The 15,639-nt window shown below is 40.6% G+C and overlaps 1 protein-coding gene across 1 annotated transcript in view; it reads left to right on the forward strand.

The window, feature by feature from the left end:
- Positions 1 to 15,639, forward strand: part of GPC6 (glypican 6) — a 1,086,745-nt gene that overhangs the window by 566,743 nt on the left and 504,363 nt on the right. The gene's annotated exons all lie outside the window — the stretch shown is intronic.

The following is a 15,639-nucleotide window of genomic DNA, read 5'->3' on the forward strand; positions in this document are numbered from 1 at the left end:
TGGAGACGTTGAGTAAGCAATTGAATGTATGAATCTAGAGTTCTAAGGAAAGGTTTTGTCTGGATATATACAAGCCGGTGGCATCAGACTACGGATGATATTTAAAGCTGTAGATTAAATGACGTCACCAAGGGAGTGAGTGTATATAGAGAAGAGTGGAGATCCAAGGACTCGATCTCGAGAAATCTGGCAGAAGTGGACAAATCAGCAAACAGGACAGGGAAGATCAACCAGTGAGATAGAAAAAAAACCCGTGAGAATATGATGTTCTAGAAGACCAGTGAGAAAACCTTTAGCAAGTGGGAACGTATGATAACCATGCTAAATTTTGCCGATGGGTCAATGTAAAATCAGGATGAGAAGGGACTACTGAATTAAGCAATGTGGAGATCATCAATAGTCTTGACTAACATTTCTGTTGGGGTTGATGATGGTGAAAGTCTAAGTGGTTTGAAGAGAGAATGGGAGAAGCGTCATAGGCTGTAAGGATTAACAAGTCTTTTGAGGCATTTTGTTATAAAAAGGAAGGGGAGAAATTGAAACTGACTTTGAAGTAAGGTCAAGGGAAGGAAATCATTATGTATTCGTATTAACAATTATTGTCATACTGTTATTATTTTAAGATGGGAGAAATGAGAATTGCTATTGTACTAATGGGAAAGAGTCAGTACAGAGAAAAGCTTCCACATATTTAACATTATTTACTCATGTAATCTCAGCAACTCTGTGGAGTATATTCTATTTAATAGAAGCAGAGACTGGATATGTGTAGCAGGTGGGCAGTCATCCTTGGCAATCTTGTCCAAAGTCTGAGCTCTTAACCACTTAACTTGATTACCACTGCAAAGACTGTTTCCAGCTAAGGTCGCATTCTGAGGCACTGGGGGTTAAGACTTCAACATATCTTTTTCAAGGAATAACACAATTCAACCCTTAACAACTATATTAGTATTTTATGTGAATTGAGATTTATTTGAACTTGAGAATTGTAGCTATAGCAACATACAGTTCTGTAGCCATATTACTGATCCATCCCCTTTCACTCAGTTTTCTATCGACACTGGAAATATGTGAATTTGGGGAAAATGAGACAAAGGCTAATATATTGACTAATACATTATTGGCTTCCCAGTACTCCTGGGATAAGCACAAAGCTCCTTAACATGACACCAGGCCCTCAAGAATCTTATCTCAACCCCAAATGCCTGGACCTTCCTTTCCAACCCCTCTGGCTGTATTTCACCTCTTTACACCCTCACCCTTCATGCTTCCCTCACCTTAGGGTCTTTGCTTGTGTCTTTTGCCCTTCCTCTTCCTTTCCTTCCACTCTTAGCCAACCTCTACTTATTCCTTAGATAACAGCACTACCACTGCTTCCTCAAGGAAGTCTATGGATTACCTAGAAAAAATTCTTCCTTCATAGGTTTTTAGAGCAAGGTTCACCTCTTTGTCTTAACTCTGTCACGTTGCAGTTTTTGCATTTTGGGTGTGTGATCATTTGATGAATGTGTGCCTCCCACAGACCCACAGGAGAGGGGCCATGTATCTCCAAGGCTGTGTTAGTGCCAGGCCCAGAGTAGACATTCAATACTTTGTACAGTTTTTTAAGGAAGAGGTGCTTTAAATTGTTGGACCCTTTACTTCCACTTTCTTTTTTCTTTTTTAATATAAATTTATTTATTTATTTTTGGCTGCGTTGGGTCTTCGTTGCTGTGCGCGGGCTTTCTCTAGTTGCGGCGAGCAGGGGCTACTCTTCATTGCGGTGCGCGGGCTTCTCATTGCGGTGGCTTCTCTTGTTGTGGAGCACAGGCTCTAGGCGCGCGGGCTTCAGTAGTTGTGGCATGTGGGCTCAGTAGTTGTGGCGCTAGAGCTCAGGCTTAGTAGTTGTGGCACATGGGCTTTGTTGCTACACGGCATGTGGGATCCTCCCGGACCGGGGCGCGAACCCACGTCCCTTGCATTGGCAGGCAGATTCTTAACCACTGCGCCAACAGGGAAGCCCTCCACTTTCTTAAATGTGAGAAGGAGAAAGCTAATTTTCATCTCTTCTTGGGAGTAGGGTAGTTTTTTCTGGATATACATTGAGTTACACATGGACCTACATTTACTGCTTGGCAATCTTTCACACCAGTATATGTGGCTGATGATGTGTCAGAGTAAAGAAGTTCAGAATTCCTTGGCAGAATGTCCTGATATCGTTCATGGATGTGATAAGGCAACTGTAGAGTTGTTTCATATAATATTCTTATGTCTGCCTTATAACTTTCCCCAGTACTTTTAAGGTGGGGAGTGAGATGGGCATTCCAAATTTATTTTGTACTTTTGTGACATGGAGAATGGTTAAGTTAGAATAATGAAGACTCTTGAACCTTAACGATCTTTATAGCTGGCCAAGATCTGTCATAGCTAATGCTATCACACAAAATAACTATTGTATAACAATATTTTGAATCCCATTTTGTCTTAGCTGCTCTCAGTATAGTAAAATTTTTAAAAGTTTACTTACTGTATAATTTTTGTAGCTGAGAAGGTGGACTCAGGGGCCAGAATTTAGGGGTTTGAATGCTGACCTAGGAACCTCTACTTTCTAGTTTGGGGACCACGTTACAGTTACTTAATATCTCTATGCTTCAGTTTCTTTTTTTCTGTAAAATGGGTACTGATAGTCCCCTGTAGGTCTGTCTTGAGAATTAAAAGGTTAGATCCATGTAAATCCCTTAGAACAGTGCCTGGCCATTCAAAAATGCTACCTATTATTATTAATGTTATTTTATTACAACTTTGTATGGCCCTTTTTTTTTATTATTCATGAACTTTATGAAGAAGCTTTGCTAAGCACCGACTGTATACCGATTGTATGCCAGCGTTTCAGGTCTTGGGAATATAAATGAATAAGACATTGATTTCAGAGATGGCACACCTAACTCTGTACAGTAATTAAACTCAAAAGGTAAGAAAACATTTATAATTTTTAGTAGTGTAGGTTTAGCAAAATCTTCAAGTACAAGTATACATATATATTTTAATCTGTGTCTGTTACCACATAAAGCATATACAAATGCTTATTTTATCAAAGAATCTACCAGAAGAGTGCCACCAGGGAGGGATGGTGGTGGGTGAGTAACAGGAAGCCCAGGTCTTAATTCTCTCCTGTCAAGGCATTTCAAACTTTTATTTTAGGCCTCCTCCTGGCACCTGGTGTCATTCACCTCTTGAAAGGCATTGCTTTTAATGCCGCCAGTTTACTCTGAGCTGTCAGTAATGAATTTCATTATCTCATTTTGTCTCTTTTATTTTAAATTTGTATACGAGCACAAAGTAGAGACCCCCGGGAAACAATGAAAAGAGCTCTGGTCCAGAATGAGCCCCTTCCTGCCTCTGTGATATCACCCTGTGACCTCTTAACTGGGTGAGTTACTTCATCCTCTCGGCCTTTTTCACTCTTCTGTAGAACAGAAGGGCTGTACTCGGTGATATAAAATCCTGGGAGATCACCCTTGGCTCTCGGAGCCCTACTCTGCCTAGCAGGCAGGTAGAGGACCCCCGTCCCAGCTGCTCCGAGGATTATATGAGTCACAGGGTGAGGAACTGGCTGGGCCACCATGAAGCCTGCGTCAGTGTTGTGATTCATGGAATGACAGTAGACCCACTTAGGAGTTCTCTTGGGTGATTATAAAAGTTTTTGTGCAATTTGGTTTTCAGAAATGACAGCACAGTAAAAGCAATAGGCCCTAGTGCCTAGAAAGTTCACCAAGATTGAATGAAGAACAAATGTAATTCTATCAGTGTTGAATTTTTCTTAAGTTCTCTCCCCACAGTACCAGCTAAGTGGCATTTCTAACGTGTTTAGGAGGGAGGGTTCTTAGAGCTTTGCCACTCACATGAAAGTTTAGCTGACTTCTGGGGAAAATAAGCAAGCCTGAGAGAGTGTACTTTCCTTTCTGTCAGGGAGACATTTCCACTGCTTTATGGCTCCTTGAGTTGCTATTTAGGGAGTCTACACAAGGGACTAACCAGAACGGAAAGTCCCTCGAGGTACTGCATTTGACGCAGGCAGGAAGTTGAGTCCCCAAGCAAATAGTATCGAAGTAGGAGGGAGGAGTTGGTGGTGCATATACCTTAGATAGGATTTAATCCAATTCAGACTCTCAGTTCTGAAGATAAAATCCTGCCCTAGTCTATGTCCCTGGGAACTACATAGGAGAAAGTGGCTATAAAGAAAATGGTATAAACCAAAATATATTGGACAAGGGAGCTTACTTGCCACTGTATATATAAAGAGGCAAATCCAATCATGGACCTTCCAGAGTAATACCCCCATTGACATTTATTATTCCCTTCTGTTCCCACCATACTATATTCTATTTGTTTGTTTCCCTGCTTTCTATCCCTATGAAGTTTATAGACTTTCAAAATTTACCATTTTTTAATCTATTTTTTCTCTCTCTCTGGTTAGACACATTCTTTTTTTTTGCGGTACGCAGGCCTCTCACCGTTGTGGCCTCTCCCGTTGCAGAGCACAGGCTCCGGATGCGCAGGCTCAGCGGCCATGGCTCACGGGCCTAGCCGCTCCGCGGCATGTGGGATCTTCCCAGACCGGGGCATGAACCCGTGTCCCCTGCATCGGCAGGTGGTCTCTCAACCACTGCACCACCAGGGAAGCCAAGACACATTCCTTTGATAACATCTTTTAAGATACAGAAGAGGAAGGGATTGTGGCTCTTTCATCTACTCATCCTTCCTCCTAGCACTGTGTCTGGCCCAAAGAATGAATCCCTGCATGCTGTTCGACCCATAGCTAAGAAGGTATAGAAACGAAAATTGGCCCCTTCTAATTTAGACCTTCCCCTTTGGTCTAAAGACCAAGAGCTGCAAAACATACCAGAGACAACCAAATAGTAAAAAATTATCTTTTCAAATTAATTTATTGTGGACTAAGTGTCGACAAACTACAGCCTGAGGACCAAAGCTGGTCTGCATCCTGTTTTTGTTAATAACATCTTATTTGAACACAGTCACACTCATTCACTTACATGTTATCTGTGGCTGCTTTCTCACTACAAGCACAGAGTTGAGTAGTTGCTACGGAAACCATACAGTCTGCAAAGCTAGAAATGTATATGATCTGACCCTTTACAGTTAAAGTTTGTCAGTCTCTGTTGTAGATTATTCAGAAGTAGAAAATTTTATAATCATCATTTTTTTGTTGGTAGTTTGTTAAATCCAACAGAACAGTGTTCTTGTGCCACCGTCAGCCAAAGGCCTTATTTTTTTCAGGATTTTAATATTCTCCAAGCACATTCATTACACATTCCATGTTAATGGAAACAGTAAACTGGTTATACTGTGTTTACGGTAAAAAAAAATCTTCTGTTTGGTACAGCTAAACGAGTGTTCCTCACTGGACAGTCATAAATATAACTCCGATTCCTTGTGACATCATAAACTTCTTGTTTGTAGTTAGTTTACCCTGATGAAAATAGCATCTCTATGGTATTTATGACTTACTATGACATTCTCATACTGGGATACAGTTTATGAGACAGAAGGGTCCAGCCTCCACTGTTACTCTCAGATTTCCAGAGTCCTTTAGTAAATGGGAGTCCACTATGTAGGACATGCATTTGTGTGGCAAGAGGAAGAAGTGGTTTCCCAGACCCACTCAGAGGTGTGTTGGGAAAGAACCTTTGCACTGGAAAAGTAAAAGGTGAAGTCACGTCTAGTCAAAACCTTTAAAATATGACTGTCCTGCTTCTAAAATACCTCTCCATCTTGCCTGTATGGGAAACACTTTTAAAAATACATTGCTTCTTGAAAATGGGCTTAGTCAACTTTATGAGCAAAATTTCCCAGTTTTCTTTTTTCTTCTGTATTTTGGATATACTGTAATCCTACCTAGTTTCAGATGAGCTACAGTAGCAAATACTTAGGCATTGTGAAGAAAATGCTTACCTTATAATAACTGAATCAATGTTTCAGTCTTAGTTGTATGTGATTATGTACTCGTTATATAAATATAAGATGATATCTGCCTTTCTATCACTTCTCCATCTGCTACAACACCCCCCTCCTCTGGCCAGTCCTCCCAGGTGCATCCAGCACTGCCCTTAACTGCTGTTGCACTAAGTGACTGTTCTGCACAATTAACGGCACGTCTGGTGCCGCCTGTGAGTATGAGACACATCGTTTTGTTTGTTTGTTTGGTTGGTATTTTGCGGTACGCGGGCCTCTCACTGCTGTGGCCTCTCCCGTTGCAGAGCGCAGGCTCAGCGGCCATGGCTCACGGGCCCAGCCGCTCTGCGGCATGTGGGATCTTCCCCGGACCAGGGCACGAACCCGTGTCCCCTGCATCCCCGTGTCCCCTGCATCGGCAGGCGAACTCTCAACAACTGCGCCACCAGGGAAGCCCGAGACACATCGTTTAAACTTCCTTCCATCTGTATAAAATGCCAATAGTGTACAGTACCGCCTGGTACCCTCTTTGCTTTCTTTCTCTGTAGGCCTTGTTACCCCACCCCTCAATGGTATTGACTGATTCTCATAGAAGGAGATCTAGCCTTCCACTTATTCTTTTAGACTCCAGAGGATGTAGGAGGGCAATAATAATGTCTAATATTTATTGAGCTCTTCTTCTATGCCAGGCATTTGTTACTTCATTTAATCTATGCAATGACCTTCAAAGATAGTTACTATTATTGTATTATCATCCTCGTTTTACAGATACTAAACCTGAGACACAAGGAGGCTAAGCTAGTTGCCTGAGGTTGCAAACCTAGTGAAGGTAGAGCTAGAATGTGACACCTCCATCATCTGGCCTGATCTCAGAACGCAAGACACTGTACCGCACTGCAGGTGCCCAGGAGCTAAATCCTGGGTTAAGTGGGTAGTTATTGATGCACAGAGATGATTTCTGCAGTGTAAGAACTAGTGACTTAAGTTACCCAAGTTCTGGGTGAAGATGATAAAAATACATGTTTCAAAATGCACTTGAAAATAGGTTTGTTTGGGGTTTTTTTTTTACCTTAAATATACTAAAAAGGGCTTAGGGCATTAAATGTGTTAGTGAACGGACATGGCCTCACAATTGGATTGTGGTAGGTGACACCAGGCAAAACTAAAATCAGCCGGGAAGACGTTTTAGAGGATATGGTTTGTAAAAGTTCCTTTGAGGCCCTTAGAAAAGACGGTAAATGTACTGTCCCCAAATCCTGCTTTTCCTCATTTGGAAGATAAAATGACTATTATAATCATGGGTAACTTCAAGTTCAGTGGAACTTACTGTCTGGGAAAAGAATGGCCAAATGAAAAGCAGGCTTTCTACCTATTGCCATGATAACTGTCTGACCTACGTCAAGATCCTTTTGCTGAGGTTCAACTCATTTCCATGCAGTCAAGTCTGACATGCCGATAATGATGTAGAGCATGAAACACCAAAGGATTCTACAGATTATCACTTCTGCTCTGCAGACAGACAGCACTTCACTTAAGCAACTCTCCAGATATCTCCATTGTGGATCTGATGGAAGGATTTAGTCTAAGGCCAGAGCTTGTAACCTTTTGTCTGGGAGATGGAGCCTTTGACCAGAGGTGTAGCCCAGAAACCGCCACCCTGTGGCATCCCGACTACACAGCAAGCTTTGCAGGCCACGCTGACTATCACATTTTTGTCTTCTTTCATCAAGGAACACGATAACAAAGATATTCCTTCATCTCTCATGCGTTGAGATTTTCTTCTTTACTAATCCAGCATGTTTTGATTGCCTTTGGGAGAGAAGAGTAATTCAGACGTAGAATTTCATTAGTTTCAGAAACCTATGGCAGAGGAAGAGCTGCTAGAGAATTTGAAAGAATTGGTCTGTGCAGTGCTCACTGCTACCCTCGTGTCATCAGCTCATGGTGACGTCATTGGGATGTGATTATAGGTCAATTTAGAGAGATGGGATTCTCTGAGCTCCCACAATTTGAACTGAACCAAAACTCAGATCAAAATTGGATTAAGAGCCATGCAGAAACAGAAACTGTGAGTCAAAGCTGAAGGACACTTGATGAGCAGAGGCACAGAGTCCTTAGGGCCAAAATCAAAGGCACATTGTGTTCAAGACCAAAGAGCCGTGGGCTCTGCAAACTTTGAAAAACAGGTGAGTGACGGGACAGTTCATTGTAGCAGTAGTCTCCAGAGGGAGCTCCTATATGCCTTCTTAGAAATCATGCTATTTTCATCCAGAAACTGGAAATAACTCAGCTGTGCATCACCAGGAGAACGGGCGAGCAGTCGTAGTGGAGTCACGCAGAGGAATACTACACAGCAGGAAAAAGAGACAAAATATTGACAAGCGGATTGTTGTGGATGAATCTCAAAGATTTTCTGCTGAGCCCAGGAATCCAGACACAAAGGACTGCCTTCTGTATGATCCTCCCTTGACCTGAAGTTCTGAAAAAAGCAGAGCTTATATATACTAGCTGAAAGCAGATTACTGCTTGCCTGGGGCTAGTGGTTGAGGCAATAAATGACTGTAATGTATACTTCAGTGGTTTTTTCTTTTTTTTTTTTTTTTAAGTGAAGCTATTTCCAGAAATTTCATTTCTCCAGAATGTTCCAGAACATTGCCAATTCGTAAAACAAGGTTGCTTATGTTATGGTAAAGTGCCTTTGAGCGGCAATGTTATGGGTTACATTTTTATATGTGTTCTAGAAAGCCCTTTGTCGAAAACCTTGAGCGTTCCATTGTCTGCTTGATAAGTCCTGTTTGCTCTTTTGAGGTTCCTCTCACATTGAGGGAGAATATGACACCCTAGAAGCAGAGGCGTCTGCAGCCTGGGCTTGATGATTCGGCTTTGCCATTCATTAGCTGCAGGATGTTGGGCAAGTTACTTAACATCTTTTATCCTCAATTCTTTATCTCTGAAGTGGGGTTAATAACAAAACCCTCCTTATAATTCATTGAGAAGATTATATAAATAAGATAGTGACTACGAAGCACCCAGCATCATGTCTCGCGTGTAGTAAGCTCTCAGTAAAGGCTGGCTGTTCCATCAGTGTAACCTCTCCTCTGAAACCTTCTCCATCATGCCCCCAAATGAGTGAATCCACATGTCATCCATTACAGTGCTGACGGGTTCCATCACTGTTGTGGGGTAACCTCTGTACCTCTCCTGCTCTCCCGGGAGCTGTTCCAGATGATTACAATTGTGTCTTATCTATGTCTTTATTCCCAGCACCCAACACCACAGCTTTTACATGATACGTTCTCAAATCAGTGTAAGAACCACATCCTGGAAGCTTAAATAATCCACTGTCCTTTCAGTCTTACACTTTTCTTCAGAATGAGCTGCTATGGGATTCAAGCCTTGGTGATAGACCAAGCTCTAAAGCCTTGATGGATATGAAGAATTGTATAAGAGAAACTGGAGTTAGAGCTAAAACGGCATGTTTTCATGCCTCTCCCCTTTATATTAGACACATGGAAATCAGAGTGAAGTCCCCAGAGTTCCTCTGGAGGAGGCTCGGGCAAAGCATCCATGGATTTTTTTTCCTTTCTTTTTTTGGCCATGCCACGCAGCTTGTGGGATCTTAGTTCCCGGATCAGGGGTTGAACCTGTGCCCCCTGCAGTGGAAGCACGGAGTCTTAACCACTGGACTGCCCGAGAATTCCTGCTTCCGTGGATTTTCCACAGTGCAGGATCAAATGAATAATGTGTCCACATTTGAGTGAGACTTCAGAAGTGGTGAAAGTTTGAGGTATGATATCCTTTTTTAGGCCATGATGCTTCTTCCCATGGTGCTCATTTATCATCCTCACAAACATTGACTTGATTTACCAGCTTTCATTCCCTGCGGAACCTGGGCCTGTCCTCTTTCAGTAATGTTAGTTGGGTTCTCTGTACACGTGAATACTTACCTTTAGATCTTAAGTCCCAGTAGCCTATATATTTAGAAATTTAAAAATTTCTGCCTGCATACATACATCTCCCTGTACTCTTTTCTGTTAAGTAAACAAAAATTATGTTAATAATTATTATAATAAATAATAAGTAAAATTATAAAATAATAATTTGCCTTAGGGCATCGCTTCAATGTGCATGGTGGCATGTTATTTTTCTCATCAGTGACATCTTTGGATATTTGTGGAGGAAGGAAGGAGTTAATTTGGGTTACAGGATCTAGGTAAGGGTGCCTCCCTCCCTCCCTCCCTCCCTCCTTCCCTCTCTCTCTCTCTCTCTCTCTCTCTCTCTCTTTTCTATCACTAAACTGAAAAATAAATCCTCAGGCAAATATCTGATACTACCTAGAAGTGTCTGTCTCAACAACACGTTGCTGAAAGAGCTTTTACCTACGCTTTATATTATTTGAGTGGCAAGCAGACATACCAAACCAAACAGAAACCAAGATAAAGCAAATATATTGATGTAGGATTTTAACCTGACTGAACCCTCTTCTGAATAAATCTATGTGCTATCTGCCCTGGCCAACAACAGAAACACTAAATACAAATCTTTCTCTCTGTCATAGATCTTTCTCTCTATCATAGGTGGGAGGAGAGGAAGTTGGGAAATGCTTTTATTCCATACGTAGTGCTCAACTGAGTAAGGTTCTCTTTGTGCAACATTTAAAAACTTAATTTTTAGTCAGGGTGCAAGACCTAAGAAAATTTAACTCCTTTTAATACATCCATGCCACTGACAGATGCAGCAAAATACATGGAAAGTAACAGAATCCCTCATACTGTCATTCAAGTTTCTTTTTCTTTTCACAGCCTTGGGTGGGAAGGCTTTCACACATTCCTATGCTTTGCATTGTTGATTGGCTTATTCTCCAGTTTAACTCCAAACAGGAGTCAAGGTGAGAACAATGCAGTGCCGACATGACCTCCGAGAAAATTATTTCCCTCAAGCTGAGATAGCGCACACAGATGTGGTGCGTGTTTACAGCCCAGCTAACCTGTCCAGTTACCTGGACAGCCATAGATCCTGTCTGACAGGGCCCATCTGCCACCCCACGAGGCGGTCACTGCTAGGAAGGAGGGTGACGAAAAACAAAACTCCCTGCTGACATAATAGTATAAGGAGCCAATCATGTGATGTAGAACAAAGAGCCAATGATTCCTTTCCTTTGTGCCATTGTCAACTGTTATTTCGGAAATACCAATGCTTCTTAAAGAGTTTGCTTAGCTGGTTAAGGGAAGGAAATGGATTCTCCCCTAGAGCCTTCAGAAGGAACTCAGCCCTGCCAACACCTTGACTTTAGCCCAGTGAGACCCATTTCATATTTCTGACCTCCAGAATCTTAAGATAATAAATTTGTATCATTTTAACCCACCCCACTCCCCCCCAAAAAAACAAAAAACAAAAACCGAGTTCACTTAAAATTGCATTGCAGTCACCTGGGAATTCATGCCTGGTCTCACGTCCCTGTAATTTCTCAGCCACTTAACATGCATCCATGGAAAGCTCCAAGGTGTAAATATATTCATGTAGAGGGCAATTTTAAAAGGAGAATCAGTAATTCCCCTAGCATGTGTTTTAACTGTGGAGTATTTTCTATATACCCAGTGTTGCACTGTCTCTAATCACATTCTTTCCAATGGGCGATATGGTTTTGTAATTTTTCAGTGCAGTAGAGGAATAAAGGAGATAAATAAATGAACAAATTTTGCTTGGTATCCTCTACAGCTCATTTTAAAGGAATATTTTTAAAAGAGAACAATGACAGGGGAAGGAACACAGTAGCCTGAGGCAGGAGGTACAAGTTTTCAGCTCAGCTCAGCCTTCGCTGTGTGACCTTGGGCAAGTCACTTAAGAAACATGATGTTTCTTAAGCTGAAGAAGCTGATGTTTGGGAGAGCCAGGATTTGAATCCATACCTGCCTCGCGAGTGAGACATCCTGACCTTCTAAGATTCTCGGCCACGACTGTCTCCATTTTCTTTTCTTCCCTCCTCACCTAGCCTCGGTTGTCCTGCCTATAACCCAAGGATGACGCTTTCTTTTTTTGGTTGTTGTAAAGATTATATGAGATCTTGTGTGCCTCGAACTTAGTCAATCATTTGGTTTATAGACATGCCTCAATCATGAAGGCTCTCATCATCCTCCTTGCTGTGGTTTATTAGGACATCTGCCCCTGCTAAGTACTACTACTATTTTTCCAACGGCAGTTACCTTATGCCCTACTGACATTAATATACTTCCTACATAAATATGCTGGAGAATACAAATTTGGCTAGTTTTTATTATAAAACAGTATGATTGCTATTCTAGTTCTATATTTCTGCATAACAGGCTGCCCCAAAACTTATTTTAGAGGCTGAATTGTGTCCTCCCAAACCTCACATGTTGAAGCCCTAACCTCCAGTAGCTCAGAATGTGATTATTTCAAGATGGGGTTTTTAAAGAGGTAATTAAGTAAAAATGGATGGGCCCCATCCTATGTAACTGGTGTGCTTATAGGAAGGAGATTAGAACTAACACACACAGACACACACACATACACACACACACACACACACACACAGAAGGAAGACCATGTGAACGCACAGGGAGAAGACAGCATCTACATGCCAAGGGGAGAGGCCTTCTGACGGTTTGATCTTGAACTTCTATCCTCTAAAACTGTGAGGAAAGAAAGTACTGTTGTTTAACCACTCAGTCTGTGTTATTTTGTTTTGGCAGCCCATGATCAAAACAGTTATAAGTATTAGCAAACTAATACATTTACTAACTTAAACAACAATAATATCTATTTTGATCATAAATCTACAATTTGAGCAGGGACAGCTGGACTCTACTTGACTCGGTTCATTCAGCTGGGGCAGCTGGAGGGAATTTTTTCTGGAATCATCTAAGGCTCATTCACTCACACATCTGGTGATTGATACTGGCAGCCAGCTGGGATTTGATAGGATCTGTTGGCATAAGACCTCCGTGTTGCCTGGGTTTTCTTACAACATGGTGCCTGGTTCTGGGGGAGGGTTCCAAGAGAGGCCAGGCAGAGGCTCCATCACATTTTCTAACCTAGCCTTGGGAGGTATAGAGTATCACTTCTGACACTTTTTATTCATCATAACCAAGTCATAGTGGTCAGCCCAGTTCAAGGGAAAGGAATTGGTCTCCACATTTCTATGGGCATCATGCCAAAGATTGTACAGCTACATTTTAAAATTCCCAGAGTTGTGCAGTCAGAACTGTGTGTGTGTATGTATATGTGTGTGTGTGTGTGTGTATATATGATAAAATATATAAACTACATATATATTAATTTCATGTTAATTATCAACACTGTAATATGTGGGAAGATATAAACAAAGACTATCACAGGTATTTTTAATGGAGTCTATATACTGACTTCTATTAAGTTACTTTGAAATTTCTTAATCTTAGTTCTGTTATCCATTTCTTTCTAAGCAAAAGCAAGACAGTTAAGATTCTTTGTCACTCCCCTGAGACTAGGTTTTGTATGACGTCACTAATCATTTTGGCATCTGTACCTAATGTGTCTAAAGTGAGGAGGAAACAGGAGAGAGTGGGAGGCTCAAGGTATACTGGACGACATACACTTTAGCATCAGACTCTACAACTGCATTCTTTCCGAATTCTGACTTTGTCACTTACTAAGTTGTCTGACCTTTGGCAAGTTACTTAAATACCCAGAACTCTAGATTTTTCAATTATAGAGTGGGGTTACTAACACTATCTCAAGGGATTGTGGTGAGGATTAAATAAGAGATTGTTTGTAAAGCCCCGAGCTCTAAACCATGCGTGTTAATCGTACTCCCCTTCGCCCTCTAAGGTAAAAAACACAGATCAAAATATCAGAGTTCAGTTTATTAAACTATAATGACTTCATAGAGGATGATAATCAGTTGTTCTTAAAATAACCCGTTTGATCTGTGCTAATCGACTTTATCCTCCGTCTTTGTGTAACACCAGACTAAACATCACACCAGGAGTTCACGATAGCACTTCATTATAGAGTGAATTTTGATGTCAGACACATTTTGTCCCTTTTCCAAAGGTTTTTGTATATCAGAACAGATTGGAAGTCAGGTGTTATAACATTTCTGTCTTGTAGAAACCGCTGGTTTTACTTATTATTATTTTAAGCCAGTGTTACTGGTACAAGGAACTGAGGTATTCCCTGTGTTTCTAAATGAGGATCTTTTGGAGTGAGGAGAAGCAGAACAAAATATGGTGATGGAGATTCAAATGTTAAATTTCTTTTTTACTTGAAATTTTACCCTAAGTGTATTGATGAAGATGATTTTTGCATTTCATTTTCACTGCATTTATTTTTTGATTAATGTAGTTCCTATTTTTCAGATAAGAAGCAAGGAGAGAAATAAACCAGCTTTTCAGACTAATTGCTAATTTATGTGAATTCATGTATTCAAATTTATGATCTTTGAATCAAATATAAGTGCTTAATGCTATTTTTCAAATCTCTGACATTATTTACATAAAAGCCTTTTTGAAATATCAAACGAGATTATTTGTCATTGAGGAAATTTCAATAGTATCCTGATGTTTCCTGAAGATGTTTTGAAGGTATGCGAGAACAAAATACATTTGGAAGTTAAAACTTGCCAGTGAAAGACACTTGAGGAGAAATACTCAAATGGATTTTTCTCAGCTTTTTAGTATATTTGAAACTCTGATACAACAGTTAATCAAAAGATATGTTTTTGTGGTTAAAAATGGAAACTTTACAGTAAAGAACAGTTCATTCTATACCATATAGTCTTATGAAGTGATGTATCAGTTTTCTTCTGCTGTAACAAATTACCACAAACGTTTTGGCTTAAAGCCACACATCTATTCTCTTACAGTTCTGGAGGTCAGAAGTCCAAAATGGTCCTTACTCAGTTAAAATCAAGATGTGTTCAGTGCTGCATTCCTTCTGGAGGCTCTAGGGGACAGTCCATTTCCTGGCCTTGTCCAGCTTCTGGAGGACACCAGCATTCCTTAGCTGGCGATGCCTTCCCCCATCTTCAAAGCCAGCAGCATCACATCTTCAAATCCCTGACTGAACTTCTTTCTCCCACTTGCATCATTTAAGGATCCTTGTGATGACACTGCACCCGCTCAGATAATCCAGAATAATCTCCCCATCTCAAGATACTTAATTGTTGCACATTTTCAAAATCTGTTTTGCTGTGTAAAATAAGGTATTAAAACATTTCAGGGATTAGGATGCAGACATCCAGGAAAAAGGGGATCCACTTCTCTGCCTACCACAAATGGTTTTAGCCACTTTATTTGTTCCAAAATATCTTAGATTTTAAATAATAATTTTAAAAATTAAATATTAAAGAAACATTTTTTAATTTCAGTATATTTTGAATATAGAAAAGCGTTGCAACCAAATTTTAGAATGGAATTTTTTTTTTCCAAAATAGAAAACAGCCATGTGCTAAAAATCTCCAGTGTTTCTGGAAACCCTTAATGGCTGGCATGCATTCAACAAAAGTTGCCAAATTGTACCTTCATGTGAGACAGTAAAACAACAATTTAGAAGAAAATGCAACTATTCACTAAACAGTTACACTGTTCTTTACCATTTTTTAGAGGAGGGAGGGACACTTTGTGTTAATTTCTTTTTCTTTTTTTAATCATTGAGGAAAGTCATACTGATGCCCACTTGTGTAAA

Source organism: Phocoena phocoena, chromosome 18, assembly GCF_963924675.1.
Source record: "Phocoena phocoena chromosome 18, mPhoPho1.1, whole genome shotgun sequence".
NCBI lineage: Eukaryota > Metazoa > Chordata > Mammalia > Artiodactyla > Phocoenidae > Phocoena > Phocoena phocoena.